The following is a 15423-nucleotide window of genomic DNA, read 5'->3' as shown; positions in this document are numbered from 1 at the left end:
TTCAATTCCCCACTGGGCCTCATTGATAGGGGCTGGACTTGATGACCCATAGGGTCTCCCTTCTACCTCTGCAATTTTAAGATTACAGTAGGACCCCCTTATCTGCGGGATCAGTATCCAATGATTCACTTCTCCGCAATCTGAAAATATTAAAAATATTAAAAGAGAAAAATCCACAAAAAATATTTTGCCGTGTATTACCAGAACTAGCCACTAGAGGGAACAAGAGACTGTGCTATGAATACTTTAGTGAATACATAGCATGGCCTCCAGCTCCCTCTAGTGGCCAGTTCTGGTAATGTATGTGAATTATTCTTCTGTTTTTTAACCCTTTTACCATTGGCCTTCTCAGCCACACTAGACGCTGTTCCAAGTCCTCCATACAGAGCAAGTTACCATAGTCTCTCGAGACTGGAGGATGCCTAATCTAATCTATAGAGCATTTGCTATTATTCTTCGTTTTCACTATTCATGGAGGACTTGTAACCAATCTCCAGCACATATGGGAGTCCTATTGTATTATAATCATAATATAACTTTTCTAACTGTTGTCTGTTGTCTTGGCTCTCCCACTTAGGTTGCATGGATACATTTCTGCTTCCACTTGCACTAGTGATATTTCTTAGCTTCCCGTGCACGCGTGATTCTACCTAGAATCAACAGAACGACTGAGAGGAGATAGTGCAGCACTTTTCAAAGACTTGAAAGGCTGTCCTACAGAGAAGGGGTAGGATCTATTCTCAATCATCCCAGAGTTCAGGACATGTAATTACAGGTTCAAGCTATGGGAAGCCAGGTTTCGGTTGAATATCAGGAAAAAACTTCCTAACTGTTAGAGCAGTACGACGGTGGAACCTGTTACCTTGGGAGTTGGTGAGTGCTCCAACACTGGAGGCATTCAAGGGAAACTTAGACAACCCCTTGGCAGATATCCTTTGATTTGTATTTGTGCCTTGAGCAGGTGGTTGGACTCAATGGCCTTATAGACCCCTTTTGACTTCACAATTCTATTACAGTGGTGGCTCGCTTAACGATTGCCTCGCTTAATGAGGAAATCGCTTGACGATTAGGTTTTTGCGATCGCAAAATGATGTTTTAAATGGGCTTTTTTTGCTTCCCGACGATCGGTTCCCTGCTTCGGGAACCGATCTTCGCATTACGACGATCTAAAAACAGCTGATCGTCGGGTTTCAAAATGGCCACCGGGTGTACAAAATGGCCCCCCCCCCGTTGTTTTCAAGGACTGATTCCTCGCTTTACAGGCAGCGAAAATGGCCGCCCCTATGGAGGATCTTCGCTGGACGGTGAATTTTCAGCCCATTGGAACGCATTGAAGGGGTTTGAATGCGTTCCAACGGGGTTTTTTATTTCGCTTAATGAGGATTTCATTCTACAGCGATTTTGCTGGAACGGATTATCCTCGTCAAGCAAGGCAGCACTGTATTCTTTTTCTTTTAATATGTTTTATCTGTCTTATATGGTTTTAATATTTTCACTTGTATGTTTTAAAGTATTTTGCAAGCTGCCCAGAGTAAGCGGCAGGCTCACTAAACGGATGGGGTATAAATTTAAATAAATAAGTGCATATTCTATGATTCTCGAATCATACAGCCACTGATTAGGGGATTCTGGGAGTTGCAGTCCAGAACCTGTCAATGTCTCCACCCTGTGGTCCTCTCAGCCCTGTTTTTCTGCAGTGCCTCTCCTTGAAACGGATCTTTTCCAAGAGCCACCCACTCACCTGGCGAAGAGAGTGAGTCCTTTCTGGTGAGTTGCATGATGGCACAGGAGCTCAGAGCCTCTCCTCTTGTTCATGATGAGGGACTGATCCCCATCACTGGCGCGCCTGACCAGAGCTCTGAAGGTCCTCAAGGCAGACCTGTGGGCATAGCCAAAACCCTCTGAGAAATGATGGCCCTGCATTTATTCCCTTCCGGGTGGAACTGGAGGGTTATCTCTGGCTGTAGATTTCTGCCAGGAGAGGAAGTTCAGAAAAGTAACTTCAGCACATTCCTTCGGTTGGGATGCCCCACGGTGCCAGAGCAATTTCCTCTGGGCGAACACAGAATTCTGGGCCATAACTGCTGAGCAGAGGCCGTCTGGAAGGAGTCCATGATCTGGCCTGAAGGACTGACTTCATACATACCCAAATTCCTGGCTCGTGACTATTAGCTGTCTCACCCAAATCCTCACCATCGGTGGGCCAAACTAGACAACACAGTTATCCCCTTATAAGAATCACATCTTTCAAGCTTTCAGAGTTAAAAGATCTCATCTGTTTAGCCTACCAGGAGGCTGCCTCACTGCCGCAGGTTATTTGGGTTTTGCTTTGAAATTGGACATTCGTAATGACCAGTTTGTAAGTTTATTTGTAAGTTCATCCAGCCATGGAGCTTTGAAGGAATGGCGTGTCCGGGAGGAAACCCTAATAATAGCACAAAATGTGCATTTCCCTTCATATGTGATTTGGCCTTGTCAATTAGCCTGGGGTTCCAAGATGTTATATCCAACAAAGAAGGAACTGCAGTATGGTAATCTATGGAGAGCTATATTTTAACTGCTCCCTTAGCTATACACTGCTGTATAGCTGTTTCCCGAATCGTTAGAACAAGGAACCTATTGTTTTTCCAAAGTTCAGGCACCCACCATTCTGCATCAACTCCTTTTTGTGTGTGTTCGAGACTGTGTCTGTAACGGCAGACCCACAAACACTTCTTGGGAGGGCAGACTGGACTTCTCAGTGTATAAAGATTTTACAGCCACCCAACCGATTCCCGGTAGGGCAGCAGGTATCTTCCTAACGATTCTCTCTTAAGGCATTCCCAGACGTAGAGGAGAAAATGTTCAGAAAGTAAGCCGTCAAGAAGACTCCCTGCTGGATGAGGACTCAGGACTTGGTTGTCTAGCACCCCGTTTACACCTACTCTCAGGAAGCCCACTAAAGCAAAATGTGTGTGGCTGCACCCAGCCTGTGATATCTACAGAGTCACTGGAGCAAGTTCAGAGGTGGGCAACCAGGATGATGATGACGGGCCTGGAAGCCAAGTTTATCCTTCCGAAAAGAAGATGGAGGGGCGAGAGGAGAGCACTTTTCAAAGGTTTGAGTCATAAAGAGGAGGGGCAGGATCTGTCCTCGATCATCTTAGAGTGCAGGACGTGTAATAATCTCTAGATCTCAGCTGATCAGGAAAAACTTCTCAACTGTTAAGAGCGGTACGACAACGGAACCCATGACCTCAGAGGGAGGTGGTGGGGAGCGCTCCAACACATGGAGGCCTTCCAGAGAAGATGGGACCACCCTCCGTCTGATCTGCTTTGACTTGGATCCCTGCCTTGATCAGAGGGTCGGACTCGATGGCCTTTAGAGGCCCCCTTCCAACTCCACGAGTCTCGGATCCTAGGATTCTAGGATCCTGCCTCTGATACTGGGGTGAAGTATCACCATCCTGGCTAAAAGCCATGAGTAGTCTTATCCTCCCTGAATTTCTCTGATCCTCCTTGAAGGTTATCCAGGTTGCTGGCGATCACCCCATCACAGAGTAGCAAATTCCACACCTGAAGAGCAAAGACGTTGTTCTTTTCCTGCGTGTCCCAATTTTTACACCAGATTCCTGGGACGACCCCACGGGGAGAGAGAGAAGGAGGTTGAGGGAAAGCAAAGGAACCCCGGTACCTGAATGGAGACAGAGGAGTGGGGAGTTTTTGCTGGATGCAGGACCTCCAAAACTGGTCAATCTCCTGGGGCGTGAAGTTCACCGTGTAGGAGATATGGCACAGCAGAGCAATGGACAGTGTGGGATACATTGCTTTCAGGACATCTTTGCAGGCAGGAGATGGATTTCTCAAAATCTCATAAAGAGCTGCAGTAGCCTGGAAGGAAACACTTCTGAGAGACAAAAACTTGACATTATAGACAACACATCATTGGCCGAGGGAATTCCTTAGCTGCTGAAAGCATCTGGTTCTCACATCAGATTTTCTTATCTCGTGTACTTTAAACATGACCTGCTTTGTTTTGCAATGTGTCTTCGGGACATAAACACATCATCATCTTAGAACTGCAGAAATGGAAGGGACCTTCTGACCTTACAATTCCTGTGAGCCTCTCACAGAGTGTGGCATCGGAGTCAAGGTGAACCCTTCCATGTGCACAGGTCTTAGAAACCCAAGGGTCTACGCCTTCCTCCCGTCTGACATGTCGTGAAGGAAAGGGCCTTGCTTTGCTGATCTATCTGGCTAAGACTCTCATCAGTACTTACAGCTAAAGGATCCATGTTTGGCTTGAACCCAGGGCTGGCAGGGTGGAGGGGTCGCTCCTGCAGGGTGGCTTGCAGAACATCCAGAACCTTCTGTGCCGGGTTGGTAAAGGAGGTTAAGACGTGCCACATGCTGGAGGCAGAGCTACACAGAGAGAGGCAGAGGAGAGAAGCAGGAAGGGTGATCGAGCCTGGAATCCTCCCTGCTTGGTGCGTGTGTCGGTCAGTTCAGAAGCGGTTAGCCAAAGGTCTAGCTCTCAGGACTTGGGAAAGACACGGCCACTTGGGAACCTATAAAGATCGCCTTAACCCGTGAGGGTCTTCCGGGCTTCCCCAATGGGCTGTGAAACTCACTGGATGACTTTGTGCCAGGCACGTGCTTTCTGTCTAACCAACCCTGCAGGGTTGTTAGGGGGATAACATTTTTGCAGGAAATTAAGTGGAAACTCGTCAGAGGGAGATCCGATGTGGAAAGAAGAAGGATTTTCTTGACGGTGAGAACCATTAAGCCGTGCCTCCCGATGGGGTGGGTGCCCCCATCGCTGGAGGTTTTGAAGAAACGATGGGACAGCCATCTGCCCGGGATGGTTATAAAGTCCGGGATGGTCGGAGGTCTTCTGTCTTGGGCTCCAGGGGGTCAGACTAGAAGACCTCCAATGTCCCTTCTAACCCTACGACGATTCTATGAAGAGTTGAGATTTCAAGGCAACAAAACACCTTTTTTAAAAAAATATATATTTATGCATTCATTCATTCGTTCGTTCATTCGTTCGTTTTTTGTTTGTTTGTTTGTTTGTTCGATTTATATCCCGACTATCTGGTATATTCTACCACTTTGGGCGGCTTACAGAATATCAAAAACAATTTAAAAAAAAACATAAAAACTTTAGCATACAACAATAGCATATAACAATAACAAAACCCCACCAATCCACCCTCACTGCCGCTCGCTTGCTGTACTCACGGCTGTCCTCTCTTTCCAAGGCCTCCCCTACCTGTCACATTGCAGGGAGCATCGGAGTAAGGCCTCCACCACCTCTTGAGGGTGGCCACTCCCCAGCAAATGGAGAAAATGGAAGACAATCTGTCGGGCTGGGGGGCAGCTGATGTGCTCCAAGCTGTAATACATAAACTTGACAGCTTTTGGCACCTGGTGGGAAGAAGAAGCAGTCGTTCACCGAGGGGGCAAGGTGAACGTGAGAAAGGTGTGCAAGTTCCACACGAGTAGCACAGCTTTTCTGCCAAGTATTCATGCAGCTGTAGTGTGGTAAGGGTTTTGCAGTGTCTTCTTTACATATATTGTTCCCTCCTCGTGCACTAACCGAGATGATTACAGTTATCCTTTATGATTAATAAAATGCAAACCAATGAAGTCTTCCTAGGATAAAAATAGGTGAGACACTTGCTTCAGAATCAGAAAGTGGTAAAACATTTTCATTCTGGAGACACAGTCCTTCAAAACCCCCAGCCTGGCCTGCAAAACCCACTTGCAAATGAAGCCCCTGATGACCTCCTAATGACCAATCAGGAATTGAAAGCAACACAATCTGCAGTTTGTGGAGCAGAGAAGCTTCATTTCAGGGTAAATGAATGAAATTCTTCTCTCAAAAGAGCTTTGCTTCTGATCAAGTTGAAACTGTGATTTTCATTAATCTTCCCTAACTTGTCTGGTTAAACACTGTAAAAACAACAACAACAATGTGGTAGAAAAAGACCAGGCAGGGTTTTTCATACTTTCTTCTGTTCGACAGGAGACACAGAAGGAGACTTTCCGAAGCATATAAACACAAAGTCTCCCTGTCAGGGCCAAATCTAACTATAATCTCTCTTAAGATAGAGGACTTGCCAATACCTAAGAAGAGCTACGGCATCAGCTCTGCCGGATGTGATTGTGATACACTTTGGATTCAACAAATGCATAGAGACAGCCATCAGTGATGCCCAACGTGAAATCTGCAGCTGAGAGATATCATAGACAATATGGAAGTGCCGTAATAATTAATCCTGACCTCCAACTTTCATCTATGGTATTGCAGAACAGGATGATATAGAAGCAAGAACGAGAGAGCTGAGCAATGGCATAGTACCGTCTGCTTAAAAACCACCTAATGGAGTGGAGTTCATCAGACCAAAGTGAACCTGAGAAAACAGGATTTCCACGCCGACACAGCCTTTTGTGAGTGGGGAGAAGCACAAGGGAACTTCACACCTGTGTCTGTGTGTCCTCTGTGGCCGATGAACCTTGGGAGGTTTTGTGTCGCCCCCATATACACTTGTTACCAGTTCTTGGGCAAAAATGATTGGATGAATTGACTAATTGCACTGTGGGGCTTGTAAAAAGAACAAGGAAAGAAAGTTCGCTTGTAGGTTCAGCCAAGCACCTTCCAAGACTTTTACCTTCACAAAGTTGGGGGTGGGGTTCCTCAGCATGGCTTTCAGCATAAGGCAGGCAGCCTTTGTGCTGTGCATATCATCCTCTCTCATGGCCTTGATGGCAATCAGCATGAAATCCATCTGATCATCCACACGGAGGCATTTTTTGAATACCTAAAATGAAAATGGTTAGACAGGAACATGTTAACGGCTGCTAAATCAAAGGCCAGCTTTTATGATTGCACAGTTGGGCTGTACAATCCCATGAGGGATCGGTTCCAAGTCCCCGTACAGAGGATGAAAAATGCAGAAATAGTGAACACTATACATGACATGGTCTCTGTCTCCCTCCAGTGGCCAGTTCTGGAAAATACATGCTGGAAACACAGAAATACATATTTCTGGGGGGGTTTGTTTAGTATTTTCAGGCAGTTGATAAGTGAATTAGTGGATATTGATCCCGAAAATAGAGGGATCCTACTCTAATGTCATCAGCAGACTTCCTGCGGGCCACTAACTGTCACAAGGTTGAGCAAACTGGTTCAGGGTTCCAGGCAGACAGGCTGGCATAACCTTGCTGTAGGGCTCTCCATTATATTCCTCCCTTCCATCTGTTTTATCAATTGCGTCTTGCCATTTCGAAGACTCTGTTCTAAGAGGGTGACGACACTAGGCATCTGTCCCACAGTGTGCACCAGATTTGGCACGGGTGAAATACAGTGGTACCTCGACTTACAAAATTAATCCGTATTGGAATGGTGTTCGGACGTCGAAAAGTTCGTATAGGAATGCACTGAAAACCATTTAATTCTCATCTGCTGTTTTTCGTTCATATGTCGAGGCGCTGTTTGTAGGCAGAGGCATTAGTTCCCATAGGAACTAATGCAAAGCTGGTTAATATGTACTCTATCACTAGAGAGAGAAATTTTCTTCTTCTTTTGACCTAAGATGAACTTAGGCCAAAAAAAGGGGGGGGGCAGGAAATTTTTTCCCCTTTTTTTTTAGTTCGTAAGTCAAAGTTCCGTTCGCAAGTCGAAGCAACTTTTTTGTGAACAGAGCTGTTCGTAACTCAAATCATTCGCACGTAGGGACGTTTGTAAGTCGAGGTTCCACTGGAGTCTTAAAAACTGGTGACTCCATAATGTAAAAGGGACCATCACTGCTCAGTAGGGAGTTGCCTCTTGTTTTTCAGATGGCAGGGGTAGCTTAATTTTGCTCTGGTTTGCTCTCTTCACTCATCTCCACTTTCTGCCCTGTGTAATCGTCCGGTCCAATGCAAAGGGGTGCCCATTTCCCTCAACCGAGCACCTGTTGTCTCCAAACAGGGTGGGTAGTTTTTTGGTAATGTATTCGCAGAGGCTTTCACAGCCGGGATCTAATGGTTGTTGTGGGTTTTTCTGGCTCTTTGGCCGTGTTCTGAAGGTCATTCTTCCTAACGTTTCGCCACTCTCTGTGGCCATGGGCATCTTCAGAGGACAGCACTCTGTGCTCTGGTGCTCAAAATGCTGTCCCCTGAAGATGCCGGGCACAGAGACGGGCGAAACGTTAGGAAGAACAACCTTCAGAACACGGCCAAAGAGCCCGGAAAACCCACAACAACCATTTTTGGTAATGCTTTCTAAAGTCAGCCCTAGAACAGTGTAGCGCTAAGTCACTTTGGGGGGGGGGGGGAAACAGAGGGGCAAAGGGAAGGGGTGATCCTGGTGGAAATTGCCAGTGGCCACCTTGTCCTATCAGAGGTAGCTTCCTCTGTGGTGCCTGAGTAACTATTGAACAGGAGACTGGCCAGAGTTCTTTTCTGAAAAAGGCAAAGCATCTCCCTTAGAAAGACTCTTAGGACTGAGCAGAATAGTTACGAGGGAAGGGTAGTAATGGCAAACACAGTCATAACTTTCTGTTTCTAGACTTTCTGATTCTTCCAACATGATCATTGTTTGTACGCATTGTCTGAAAGGCTACAGTAATGTCACTCACAAAACCCAATAGGGACTTGATTTGACCGCCTCCAGACCAAAGAGGTTTTCCCTGCTGTGTCGGCACACCCTAAGTGTAACTCAGGGTTCTTCTAGATGGACCCTTGAGCCTCTTAAAACTTCCTTTGCTTTTTGCTGCTTAAAGACAGAGGAGATTGCCATTTACGGGGATTCCTGCCTGAACAAACCTTTCCTCTTTTAGATAGAAGTCCTCTTTAAGAGATTGCTAAGAAAGATCGAAGCAATCCGCTTCTCTGCTGGAGCTGTGATGTTTCCAGTTTTGGACTGTCTGTTGAAAGTCCCAGCTGGGAAGCCCTTGCGACAGAGATGAACTTGAGTGAAGAGCGCCCTGGCACCGAACACGCCCCCCCCCCGGAAAACCAAGGCAAAACTTAAACTCAACTTTCTGCAGTGACCAAAAAAGCTCAGGAAGATGTGGGAGAAATCGCGACGCTTTGCGAAACAGTCAGAACGTTGTGTGGATGGAGGGAGAATTAACCATCAATTTAGTGGAGAGACCAAGTCTGTTTAGGAGAACAAATTGAGCCCAATGGAAGAGCCCTAAATCTGGACCAAAACAGCCATGTACAAATGGGTTGCAAACAGAGAATATGAGCCTTGGTTCCTACCAGGCCCAAGCGTCCCGACTGAGAGAGAGTTACCGTGGTGGTGGTGCTGACGTCAGAGAACCAAGCCAGCCAGAATATCTTCTCTTCCTCCCACTCCTGCAGAATTTCGAGGTACGCCTGGTTGTCCTCAGCCTTGTTAAGCCCTCAGAAAACAGGGATAAAGGCTGTTTAGCATTCTCCTTGGGTTGTAGGAAGGTGTACACAACACAGCGCAACATAACACACCCACACTTGCACACAGATGGACAGCTAGAGCATTTGAGATGGGTGATAGCTCTGGGTTAGGATCTGGTTCCCCCCCCCAAGAAAAGAATTAGGCAATGCAACCTTTCCCAGCGGGTTTTTTCAACACAGTATGAGACCAACAAGGAATAGGTTGGGCTTAGCTGAAGGGTTTCGGCCCCTTAAGTACAGTAGATCTTCTTCATAGTCAAATCTGGTTATGCTAGATCTGTACGGTGCCACTGGACCCTTGGTTTCTTTCACTGCGACAGACTAATGAGACTGGTTACCCCTCTGGAAATTCCAGTCTTTTCAGGGCCTCCATGAACCTCTACTATTTTGGGGAAAGGACAAGAATCCGTCTCACTCTTTTGGTGCAGGACCAAGGTGTACAGGTGGTGGAGTCCCTCCGCCGCCCATTGGCACACTTTCTCACTCGGGTCTCCACAGCAAAGGGTGAGGTAGCCCGCCACTTGGCCAGTCTTGAAGTCCTTCATTCCCTGGCATGGAGTGGGAGGGGGGAAGGAAGGAGAGAGACAGGACACAGGAAAAAGAGGAAGATTAGCTTCGTTCTGGTTCCCTGTAGCTCTTAAACGTGCACGACAAGGACGATTTAAAAGGACAAGAAATCTGTTCAAGGGACCATGTGCTCTGATTGCATCCGTCTTCCCGTTGCGTTATGTTTGGCTCAGGCACGTAGGCACCCCCCTGCACAAGGATCTTGGCGCAAGCAAGAAACCATTTGCCCTTCCAATTTGCTGCTGGCTTTCTTCAAGGGTGGTTTATTGACACGAATGAAGACATCCACATTTGTACAAGAACACACCCTGTCTGGGTGCAAGAGTAAGGATTGCTTAACTCATCAAAATACATTTTTTTGCAAGTTTCTTTCAAATGGAAAGGGAGAAAAAGAAACACAAATGGATTTAAGGAAAAGAGAAAATGAAGGATACAATAGGCTGTAGAATTGACCTTTCCCAACTGGTTGCTTTCTATACAGTTTATTAAAATATTTGACTCTGCTCTTCTCCTTAAAAGGAACCAGTTATATATTGGACTACAGCACCCATCTTTGGCCATGTTAGTAGGGGGTTATGGAAGTTATAATCGAATACATTTACTCAAAAAGCATGCAGATTTTTTAAAACAGAGGCAGAGAATACAGGAAACCATCCTTGCACACATTCTTTCCAAGCAATTATTTGTGAAATATACAAACATGGTGTTTTAGTTGACCCTAGTCTGGGTGCAGTCGGTGTAACACACATTTGGGCTGTATTAGTGCTTCGCTACTGGGAAATTTATGAATTAAATTTACACTGTGCTTCTTTTCTTCTTCTTTTTGCCAGGAGGGGACTTGTTTTAATTGTTATAATATTAAACTCTGTTAGCAGTCTAGAGTCTTTTAAGGGCCAACAAACAGCTCCTGGGTCGTTGCACAAGTGGTTAAAGTGCAATCCAGCAGTCAAGACTCTGCTCATGACCTGAATCATGGATACCCTACCATCAGTACTTATAAATCCTCTCACTTCTCCAGCTCAAGGGAGCGGGGGACGGATGGCAAAAATTAGCTGAGAGATTTGAGAAGTAGGAGGAAGGAGATTCTTCAAACTAGATGTGGACAAAGCAGAGGGATGCCTTCTGGTTCTTTAAATGTGTAACCAGCATAATGGAATTGTAAACCACCCAGAGAGCACTTTATGTGCCATGAGTAACCAGCATGCTTTGCTTGTTTTGCTTTAAATAGAAGGCTGCCCACCCTAGTTAGAACTGTGTTTCCCAGGCAATGTTGCTACTGTACAAAACCACATGTACAGGAACCAGACATACACACAGTCAGTGGTGATGATGGCTGTTGTTGTTTAGTTGTTGGGTCCGACTCTTTGTGACCCCATGGACCTGAGCACGCCAGGCCCTCCTGTCTTCCACTGCCTCCCGGAGTTGGGTCAAAGTCATGCTGGTCACTTCGATGACCTTGTCCATCCATCTCATCCTCTGTCGTCCCCTTCTCCTCTTGCCCTCACACTTTCCCAACATCAGGGTCTTTTCCAGGGAGTCTTCTCTTCTCATGAGATGGCCAAAGGATTGGTGCCTCAGCTTCAGGATCTGTCCTTCCAGGGAGCATTCAGGGTTGATTTCCATCAAAATGGATAGGTTTGTTCTCCTTGCAATCTAAGGGACTCTCAAGAGCCTCCTCCAGCACCACAATGGAAAAGCATCCATTCTTCGGTGGTCAGCCTTCTTTATGGTCCAGCTCTCACTTCCATACATCGCTACTGGAAAAACCATAGCTTTGACTATGTGGACTTTTGTCGGCAAGGTGATGTCTCTGCTTTTTAAGATGCTGTCGAGGTTTGGCATCGCTTTCCTCCCAAGAAGCAGGCATCTGAACCATACGTATACCAGGCCCTCCTGTCTTCCACTGCCTCCCGGAGTTTGGTCAGATTCATGTTGGTCGCTTCGGTGACCCCGTCCAACCATCTCGTCCTCTGTCATCCCCTTCTCCTCTCACCTTCACATTTTCCCAACATCAGGGTCTTTTCCAGACGTTTCCTCTTTTGGGATGGGTAACTCACCTTGGTGATGCAGTGGCTTGTGATACAGTGGATGAGTTTGGTGATCCTGGCTAGAGCCCCTTCCCGCTCTTGAGTCTCCAGGGAAGCCGTTTCAGAGAGAAGGAACTGGAATGAGAAAGAAAGACAGGTGAGCTACAGCAGGATCCAAACCAAACACACTCTGAGGGACCTGTTCATAAACTGCAAATCAGAGTCACAGGAAATTAGTTTTCTTGGGAAATCGTATATTCTAAAAGTACTTAGGGAATCCACTTATCTTCTCGGGCTTCTCTGCTGGAGGTTGTTTTCCTAGAATCATAATCATAGAATCGTCATAGGGTTGGAAGGGACCTTGGAGGTCTTCTAGTCCAACCCCCTGCCCAAGGCAGGAGACCTCACACCATCCCGGACCTCCTACCATCCCGGACAGATGGCTGTCCATTCTTTTCTTGGAAACCTCCTGCGATGGGGCACCCACCCCATCAGGATTTCCACTGTATCCCCAAATGTGAGATATATTGACTTAATAAAGGAAGCCACCACCTTTGTAAGACCTCAGCAGCATTGTTCATGACAGGACCTTGTGGCAATCACTGGTTTCAAGGGCTGCTGTAAGTTGGTAGCACGAAAGGACTCCGTGTGTCTGAGCAAGTGGATGTTTGACTGTGAAGGACCATTCCAGCCCTGGGGTGGCTGTCAATCACTAACAACACTGACCAATCATTTCCTTCCCTGCCTCTAATTCACTGGTTCTTAACCTTGGGTTACTCAGGAGTTTTGGACTGCAACTCCCAGAAGCCTTCACCACCAACTGTGCTGGCTGGGGTTTCTGGGAGTAGCAGTTCAAAAACATCCAAGTAACAAAGGTTAAGAACCACTGCTCTAATTCAAAGGAAGCCCCGCCTCTCTGCTCACAGCCTTTTCCCCTCTCCGTTATCTGCTGGCAATTAGGAGTCTGTTGAAAGCATTCAGTTAGCCTGTGTTTTCTCCAACTAAATTCCCCGAGTGCATGGTTGAGACTGTAAGTGCCCGTTCAAGAGGGGGGAAAAAAAGGGGTGGACTAAACTGGGGGACTTGAAGCTATTCTGTGCTGTGCAGCTTGAGGAATTTCATCCAAATTTCAATATTCTCCAACAGAAGGCTTGGATTAAATGGCAGAGAGAGATGGGGGATGAGGGAGAGAGAACACATGTGTGCGAACTCGGAGCCAAAGAGGTGGGAACTACCTTTACCCCTTTCACACTTTAGGCGTGAGGGGCAAAATGTAGGGATCGGCGGCATTTGGGGTCCAGCCAGAGGTCCCAGTTCCTCCCCCACAACCTGGCATCCTCCGCTGGGTGGGCTCCACGAGGAGCCGCTTCTCAGAAATAGTCCTGCTGTGTTTGCAAAAACACGCTAAGTCACGGCGGTCCTCTCAGTCACCTTCAAGGTATCTCTCAGTAGGGACTGGTTGCCGTGGTGATCTCCAAATCCTTCTTTCTTCTCTCCATCTAATGTCGTGTTGATGATGTCCACACAATCCAGGAACTTCAGCTTCTCAGATATATCCTAATGCCATCCCAACCCCAGGTTTACGAGGAAGAAAAAGAAAAGAAAGAAAGGCACCCAGTTCAGAAACAACCAGTGACAGAAGGGCAAGCCGCCTTGACTACTGTAACTTGACCTACCTGGGGCAGCCCTTGGGAAAAAAAACTTTTGCCTTCTCTGGCACGACTTGTCCCTGAGATTTCTCTCCCCAAGCCCACAAGCCTGGAGAAGCCCACCTCTTCCCCCAAGGAGACTTGGCGAGGGCTCTGGCAACTCAGCTGGAGAGCGGAGGGTAGATCTGACCTTCTAAAGGGAGATCACAGAGAATGAGCGAGAGATTTTGGTACCTGGCAGTTTTCACCGAGGAATTTGCGCATGAAGCCGAGAACGTCTTTCACATCTGCCTCAGAATCCGAGGAACTGAAACTGGACACCGAGGTTGGGGAATCTAGAACGTATATAGTAGAAGAATCTAGAACCATCTTCCTGGATTGGTATTTGGTATTCAGCAAACACCACCTCTACGACAGGGAAAATTGGTCACACACACACACACACACACACACACACACACACACAGGGAAAATTGGTCACACACACACACACACACACACACACACACACACACACACACACACACACACACACACACACACACACACACAAATCAAAACACTGAGGAGATGTCTAGTTCAGTGGTACTACAACCAGAATTTGGAACCGGGAAAGTTAACTTTTTGGACTACATCTCCCACGATTCTCCAGTTGGCATGGCCTAGGGAGCTGTAGTCCAAGAGAATCATTTTCCCATCCTCTAAGTGCAGCTATGTTGCCTGCAAAGGGTTCTGTATCCAGTCCTCATCATCTCCAGGGCAAAGAAACTCTCAGTCTGAAAGGTTGGGCCACCCTTGGTCCGCGTAGATGGTATCAAACATGATGGACCGGTGCCCTCATCTCTCTGCATCAGGGAGCATCTGAGGAGGGTTCTCTGCTTTCATGGACCGCTGCTACAATTAGAAGAAACATAGCAGAAGGCCACATGGGGTCTCCCATGACTCATATTTTTGGCCTTGGTTGCTCTTGAGCCATTTATTTTATTTTATTTATACACTTCGCCATTAGTATCAAAGCACTGTTCTGGACAGTTTACAGCAAGCTAAAACATATATTAATAAAAACAAACAAATAATAAAAACTAAGACAATTCACAGCATAAGACTAAGATCATTTCCCCAATAATTAGAAGGACAGGAGGCGAATGGTCAACCAGGGTTGGGGACCTCCTTTATAGCGGGGGGGGGGAGGCAACAGGCGTAACTCCTCCAGAAGCTGGTTCTGTGAGGTCAGGGCCACTGCAAAGAAGGCCCTGCTTCTTGTGAATGACCTCCGGGCCTCCCTCGGTGTGGCTACACGGAGGAGCCAAGCCTGGGAGGATCTGGTGGGTCTACTGATGCTCTGACATGCAATGTTTGGCCTTCAGAACATGGTTAAAGAGGTCATCTTTTGCTTCTTTCATTGCTGGGAGGATTTTTTTTGTTGTTGCTAGACATGCAAACAGGTCTAACAGATGTCAGTAGAAATGGGTTCAAGGGATACGGGCCATCCCTCCCCGGCCACCTTTGATTAACTAAGAGACTAAAACAAACAAACAAACAAAAACTTCCAGAGTCTTCAGTGCCTCCCACACCTTCTAACTTTGAAAAGGTTGCTTTTATGAATAACCTTCTCCCTCCCTGAATCCTCCTGCCTTAGCCACAAAAATTATTTGGACTTACCTGCATGTCTGGGTGAAGACACTGAGCTGGTTGCCTTTTCCAAGTTAGCAGCGCTCGCAAGCTTTCCTGAGTATGGTTCTGTCCCATTCATTTCGAGGTGCATTCAGACAGCG

Source organism: Pogona vitticeps, chromosome 3 (assembly GCF_051106095.1).
Source record: "Pogona vitticeps strain Pit_001003342236 chromosome 3, PviZW2.1, whole genome shotgun sequence".
NCBI classification, from domain to species: Eukaryota; Metazoa; Chordata; class Lepidosauria; order Squamata; family Agamidae; genus Pogona; species Pogona vitticeps.
Note: the sequence above shows the minus strand (reverse complement) of the source record.